General features: G+C 46.6%; 1 pseudogene; it reads right to left on the bottom strand.

The window, feature by feature from the left end:
• Window positions 1-5,753: 5,753 nt before the first annotated feature.
• On the bottom strand, window positions 5,754-5,991 carry LOC139263565 (U2 spliceosomal RNA; annotated as a pseudogene).
• Between the last annotated feature and the right edge of the window lie 460 nt (window positions 5,992-6,451).

Genomic DNA, 6,451 nt, shown 5'->3' with positions numbered 1-6,451 from the left:
ACAGCCGTAACAATCTGTGTTCAAACAACACGCAGGCACCCCTGAGATCTGCTCCACACTGACAGGCAGGTGCCAAGGAACGTATTGGCCGCTTTCTGCAAAGCTTTACCTTTGCAAACATCTGCATAAACAGATGAGAGCCAGCTTTTTGCACCTCAGGAATGCCGAGATAAAAAAGATTGTTTATTTTTCCACTGGGAGGAAAAGAAAAGAGACTTTTTTTTTGGACTTTTTTGCAGTTTTTTTTTCTTTCCCCCCCTAAAAAAATCACCGTGTCTTTAGAAAAAGGAGAGAGAAGTAATCTGGCTGTGGGTTTTCTCTCTAGTCTGGTGCTGCAGTGATCAGAGGATTGGTTGCTCACTCAGTTGTGTCTGCTGGTGCTGAGTTTATTGTTCCTCCGTGTAATTCCTCTGCTGTTACCGCAGGGAACTTACATATAAATATATTCGCAGATTATCGCAGCAGTCACTGATTTATCACACGAGCTCTCAACCCAAGTAGGAGGATAATTGAAAATACGAGGCAGTGTAATTGTCCTGAAAGAAGTCAGTGGACCAGTTGAAACTGGACTCGTCACTCAAAAGCTTTCTAATAGGATTCAAAATTTTATATAATCGTTAATAATTCTTCCCCGTCAATGTTCTTTTCTCCTGCAGACATGGGTGTGGTCTCCTAGTCCCACCATCGGCGGCCATGCCTTCAGCTATCTGGGCCCTAAGCTGTGGAATTCCTTCCCTAAACCTCTCCGCCTCTGAGGAAGGACGTTCGTGCTATTGAGGGAGTGCAGCGAAGGTTCACCAGACTGATTCCCGGGATGGCTGGACTGACATATGAAGAAAGACTGGATCGAGTAGGCTTATGCTCACTGGAATTTAGAAGATTGAGAGGAGATCTCATAGAAACATATAAAATTCTGACAGGACTGGACAGGTTAGATGCAGGAAGAATGTTCCCGATGTTGGGGAAGTCCAGAACCAGGGGACATAGTCTAAGCATAAGGGGTAAGCCATTTAGGACTGAGATGCCAAACTTCACTCAGAGAGTTGTGAGCATGTGGAATTCTCTACCACAGAAAGTTGTTGAGGCCAGTTCGTTAGATATATTTAAAAGGGAGTTAGATGGCCCTTATGGCTAAAGGGATCAAGGGGTATGGAGAGAAAGCAGGAATGGGGTACTGAGGTTGCATGATCAGCCATGATCATATTGAATGGTGGTGCAGGCTCGAAGGGCCGAATGGCCTGCTCCTGCACCTATTTTCTATGTTTCTTTGGGATGTTTTATCATGTTAAAGGTGCTATATAAATGCAAGTTGTTGCTGTGTCATGGTTTCATCAGGCGGACTTTATCTGGTGTGTGGAAGCACTCTGAGTGTGAGCCGAGGCAGGTTATTCGGTCAAGCGATGCAGCACAGATCGGCGATTGAATGTGGAATCTACCTGCTCGGAATGGCCCAGTCCCAGTACACTTACTAACAGAGCCACCGGGGGAGCTGTTGCCGAGGAATTTGCTGCTTACGTTATGCACCCTTCCTCAGGGCAAGACCCTCTCTCCTTCTCTTCATTCTTTTCTTTCTTCACTCGGGTCTCCTTGCACCAGCCTCTATTCTTGGCTGAGAGCGATGGGTGAATAGGTGGGACATCTCTCAGACCTCAGCAATGCTGCAGTGGCCCAATCCACAAGGAGCTGTATGAGCGTAGCCCAGGGGACCATTCCTCTGACCAGTGTTCTGTTGTTGCTGTGTAGGGTATGGGTCCGATCCCATCCAGAGCGCTGTGAGCAGTATTGGGCTCCCAATCGTAGGAAAGGTAAGAGGCCAATGCAATGTTGGCCTTTATCTCAAGGGTTGGATTATGGATTACAAAGGGTGGAACTTAGGCTGCAGTTATATCATCATCATCATCATCATAGGCAATCCCTTGGAATCGAGGAAGACTTGCTTCCACTCTTAGTATGAGTCCTTAGGTGGCTGAACAGTCCAATACGAGAGCCACAGTCCCTGTCACAGGTGGGACACATAGTCGTTGAGGGAAAGGGAGGGTGGGACTGGTTTGCCGCATGCTCTTTCCGCTGCCTGCGCTTGGTTTCTGCATGCTCTCAGCGATGAGACTCGAGGTGCTCAGCGCCCTCCCGGATGCGCTTCCTCCACTTAGGGCTGTCTTTGGCCAGGGACTCCCAGGTGTCAGTGGGGATGTTGCACTTTATCAGGGAGGCTTTGAGGGTGTCCCTGTAACGTTTGCTCTGCCCACCTTTGGCTCATTTGCTGCGTAGGAGTTCCGAGTAGAGCGCTTGCTTTGGGAGTCTTATGTATGGCATGAGAACTATGTGGCCTGCGCAGCTATGTATGGCATGAGAACTATGTGGCCTGCGCAGCAGAGCTGATCGAATGTGGTCAGTGCTTCAATGCTGGGGATGTTGGCCTGGTCGAGGACACTAACGTTGGTACGTCTGTCCTCCCAGGGGATTTGCAGAATCTTGCGGTGACATCGTTGGTGATATTTCTCCAGTGACTTGAGGTGTCTATTGTACCATGTCTCTGAGCCATACAGGAGGGCGGGTATCACTACAGCCCGGTTATATAAAACTTTAGTGAGACCCCAGTTCTGGGCAGTACACCTCAGGAAGGCTATATTGGATTGGACGGGGTGCAGCACAGATTCACCAGAATGGTACCGGGACTAAAAGGGTTCAGCTATGAGGACAGGTTGATTACGTGTCTTGTATTCCCTTGAGTATAGAAGATTTAGAGGTGATCTAATAGAAATGTTTAAAATTATAAAAACGATTAGTTAGGGTAGACACACTGAACTTATTTCCTCTAGTGAGGGAGTCCAGAACAAGGGGCCACAATCTTAAAATGAGAGCCAGACCATTCAGCAGTGAAATCACAAAGCAATTTTTCACACAATGTGAAGTTGAAATCTGGAACACTCTCCCCACTAAAGGCTGTGAATGCTGCAATAATTGAAATTTTCAAGCAGGAGATGGATAGATTTTTTGTTGGGTAAGGGGTATCAAGGGAGATGGGGCAAAGGCAGGAAAATGCAATAAAGCGACGGACCAGCCATTATCGAATAGATGGCGGAGCAGGCTGAAGGGGATGAATGGCCTCCTCCCCTTCTGGCAGAGCATTCACCTTGCAAGCAGTTTTCAAGATTATGAAGGCAATCGACGCAGTTAACTCGGGCAAATGTTTACATCGGGCTGAAGGTTCAAGTTAAAACAAGGAATAAAAGGTGAGAAGGGAAAGAGAGAGCTTCTTCATCCAAAGATAATGGAATTTCGGAATATATTTCTGGGAAGGCGAATGAAGCGGATAGTATTCCAGGATGGTCTCCTGCACTAGTTTCAATTGCCTAAGGAGAGGAATTTTCCACATTCTTTTCTTCTCCTAATTGGCCTGGGTTTGTATTTGGTTTTATCACCTCCCCCAGGATATTGCATGGCTCTGGGTGGCGTGGGTGTGTCTTGTGTGATGCTCGAGACATCGTATTTGTGTGTGGGACGGGCTGAATGGACCAGTCGGTGTCCTGCTGGCTATCATTATCCGTATGTGTGGATAAATGAGGTTGAGAGAATTAGACAGAGAGAACAGATTGGGGAATATGGTGAGACGGTATACATGTGGTATCAATGGAGCTGAGGTACAGACCAACCATCATCTGATTAGAAACATAGAAAATAGGAGCAGTAGTAGGCCATTTGGCCCTTCGAGCCTGCACCGCCATTCAATATGATCATGGCTGATCCTTTATCTCAACACCATATTCCCGCTTTTTCCCCATACCTCTTGATGTTTTTTGTGTCGAGAAATCTATCTAACTTCCTCTTAAATATATTCAGTGACTTGGCCTCCACAGCCTTCTGTGGTAGCGAATTCCACAGGTTCATCATCTTCTGGGTGAAAAAAGTTCTCCTCATCTCGGTCCTAAATTTCCTACCCCGTATCCTGAGACTGTGACCCCTTGTTCTAGACTTCCCAACCAGGGGAAACATCCTCCCCGCATCCAGTCTGTCCAACCCAGTCAGAATGAGATCCCCTCTCATTCTTCTAAACTCTAGTGAATACAGGCCTAGCCGATCCAGTCTCTCCTCGTACGATAGTCTTGCCATCCCAGGAATCAGTCTGGTGAACCTTCGCTGCACTCCCTCTATGCCAAGTATATCATTTTTTAGGTAAGACGACCAAAACTGCACACAATACTCCAGGTGCAGTCTCACCAAGGCCCTGTATAACTGTAGTAAGACATAAGCTCCTGTACTCAAATCCTCTTACAATGAAGGCCAACGTAACATTTTCCTTCCAGCTGTTTGCTGCACCTGCATGTTTGCTTTCAATGACTGGTGTACAAGGACACCCAGGTCCCTCTGTACATTGACACTTCCCAAGCCATCACCATTTAAATAATACTTTGTCCTTATGTTTTTCCTACTGAAGTAGATAACTTCACATTTATCCACGTTATACTGCATCGACCATGTGTTTGCCCACTCACTCAACCTATCTAAATTGCCTTGCAGCATTGTTGCATCCTCCTCGCAACTCACAATCCGGTTCCCTCATCCAAATCATTTATATATATTGTGAATAGCTGGGGCCCAAGCACTGATCCCTGTCATACCCCACTGCCCGTCACTCCGAAAAAGACCCGTTTATTCCTACTCTCTGTTTCCTGTCCGTTAACCAATGGTTAAATGATTGAATGGTGGAACAGGCTCGAGAGACTGAATGGCCTCCTCCTGTTCCCGTGTTCCAATGGAGCATTGACCTTGTGCACAGAAATATTGGCCAGTCTTCCCATTCCCGATCGCTATCCAGTGATTGCTGCAGGAAGGAGTGCATGTCTAGATGTTGGGTGAGGATTGGGATAGGACTCGGTTCTGCGACTGCTTCGGTGGCATTCACTGCCCAAGTTCACACTGGAAGAATGCCGATTAGTGAAGTAGTGGACAGTATCTGGTCCTGGTGAGCTCTACCCCAGCGAGAGTCAGTGCAGAGGCCAATGCAACACCGGCTGTGCCATCGGGTAGGTCAGGACTACGTTTGGATCAAAGCTGCCAAGTGAGCTGGTGCCAGCATCAAGTACTGAGGCTGTACCCGCTCCTCTCTCACCTCTACCACCAGAAAGGACAAGGGCAGCAATGTCATGGGAACACTATTGTATAGTTTTCTTGCTCTTTTCACTTCGTTGCTTTAAACGTCGAAGTATGCACTCACTCAGTTGTAGTAAAGGCGGGATCGGGTCTTTTATTCAGACATTCATACTATACAAACCAAGTATGAAAGTTACTGAGATACTTCACAAGGGCAGCTCTCTGGTTGTTCCGATTCCCGTGGCTGCTTGTAACACACACACCGTCCGAGATTCTAGTGTCTAATGTCCAGTGTCTGTGTGTGGGCCAAACTCTCATCTTTAGGCCAAAAAAGCCTTTAAACTCTTGTTTCTTTGCATAGTACATACAGACAATTATCATGCAGACGATGTAGACTCAAATGGCATTGTCCTGAAATCACAGCTAACTGCTTTCTGAGTTACTATACACAAACCAGATCGCTTAACATACAGATGATGTCATCAGATTATTATTCGCATAGTAACAAGGTTCACTCAAATACAGACAACATCAGGAATTTTTTTTTTTTTTTTTTATTCGTTGCCAATCTTTCCAATTCTTTGTCAAATCACAAACGCCAGAGGTCATCCTGCACACATCAAGGATCACTCTGCACCAATGCTCTTAGCCAAAAGGCCTAGAGCCACTGCACCGTTCCTGGAAGTACTGCAATACCAGGTTCGTGCCATGGAGGTGGATGGGTCAGGCCCCCCACACACCTCCGTGGAGGTGGATGGGTCAATCCACCCCACCCACCTCCTGTTTCCAAAAAGCATAGGAGAATCACCTTCCTGATCCAGGGAGAACCACCTTGGGGTCATGGTTACTCCCCTGTCAGGTCAGTTACGCATGATCTTAGCCAAAAGGCCGAGAAGCGATAGACAACATCAGGAATTACTATACACAACTCAGATTATTGTTTGCACAGTAACAAGTTACACTCAAACACTCAACATACAGATAAATGACCAGCTACTCATTTCAATGACTAAATGGCCCCATATTGTCTTGCAGCCTGACTTGATCCAATCATCCTGTTTTAATCCAATCTTGAATCTTCCAATTTTTAGCCCTTTTGATATCTCCAGACTGCGCTAAAGCAAAGCGTTTCAGAAATGTGGGCTTGCGCTCTAAGTTCCTCTTCAAATTGCATACCATCCTGACTTGGACATGTATCACTGCACCTTTACCATCACTGGCTCAATATCCTGGAATGTACCTGGCACCATCTTGGGAGCGCTGTCACCACAAAGAGTGCTGTGGTTCAACAAAAAAAAAAAAAGTGCTGTGGTTCAATGGGAAGACCCAGCACCACCAATCGGGTGTCAGCTGTAGCTCA

This window comes from Pristiophorus japonicus, chromosome 4, assembly GCF_044704955.1.
Source record: "Pristiophorus japonicus isolate sPriJap1 chromosome 4, sPriJap1.hap1, whole genome shotgun sequence".
Taxonomy (NCBI): domain Eukaryota; kingdom Metazoa; phylum Chordata; class Chondrichthyes; family Pristiophoridae; genus Pristiophorus; species Pristiophorus japonicus.
The sequence above is the reverse complement of the archived record's forward strand: the minus strand, read 5'-3'. Positions and strand labels throughout refer to the sequence as shown.